This window comes from Mastomys coucha, unplaced genomic scaffold, assembly GCF_008632895.1.
Source record: "Mastomys coucha isolate ucsf_1 unplaced genomic scaffold, UCSF_Mcou_1 pScaffold22, whole genome shotgun sequence".
NCBI lineage: Eukaryota > Metazoa > Chordata > Mammalia > Rodentia > Muridae > Mastomys > Mastomys coucha.
In genome coordinates, this window is record NW_022196905.1 from 188,273,604 (window position 1) to 188,274,558 (window position 955).

Sequence of the window (955 nt, forward strand, 5' to 3'; positions counted from 1 at the left end):
GAGTTAACAGCGGAAGTAGGCGCCATCTTGCCATGGCGAATGCCTCTCAAGATTTATGGCTCCCCACAGCTCTCCTCTTTATTTTACGGAGGCAGAGTCTCTTGTTGAACCTGACACTCACAACTCAGGCAGTCTTATTAGCCAGCTTGCCCTGTGGCTCCTATGTTTCTAACAACTTCCCAGGGTTGCCATAGCTCCCTGACTTTTATGTGGATTCTGAGGATTGGAACCCTGGTCCTCAGGCTTGTGAGGCAAACACCTTCTACACTAAGCCTTCTCCCAGCCTGTCCTTGAGTTGTATTTTGAATAGATTGTGTTTATTTCTCCGATCATATCAGAGTCATTAGGAACTGGAGAGCCACTAGTACTTTACACATCCCCACCACCTCTCCCCTCATTTTCTTTGGCTTAATGCTTTCCTCCCGGGGACTGTAACTTTAGCTTGTCACTGGTTTCACTCCTAACACTTGTCCTCCAATGCTTCTTTTACCGTGTCTCTCTCATTTCTGAAACATTCTGTTCTTGCGTCTCACACTGTTAAAATCCCCCACAGTCTTTACAAGCCGCATCTTTCTCCCTCCTGCCTCCTCCCACCTCCGTGTGGAGCCCTGAATATCTTTCTTACAGGCTTCGCTGGAGGGGGGAATGGCGAACTCTGGCACCCCATTAGTTTCCTGTCTCCTGAACCAACCTGTTTGCCTGAATGAGTTCATATGTCAGTTCTCTAAATCTAAGCATATCTAGCTCCTTAAAACTAAAGTTTGGAGGGCTGGAGCGATGGCTCAGTGGTTCAGAGCACCCTTGCTCTTACAGAGGGACCCTCATTTAGTTACCAGTGTCCACGCAGTAAGCTCACAATGATCTGTCTCTGGCTCCCGGCAATCTGACACCCTCTTCTGACCTGTGAGGGCACCAGGCATGCACGTGATGCATATACATACACACAGGCAGAACA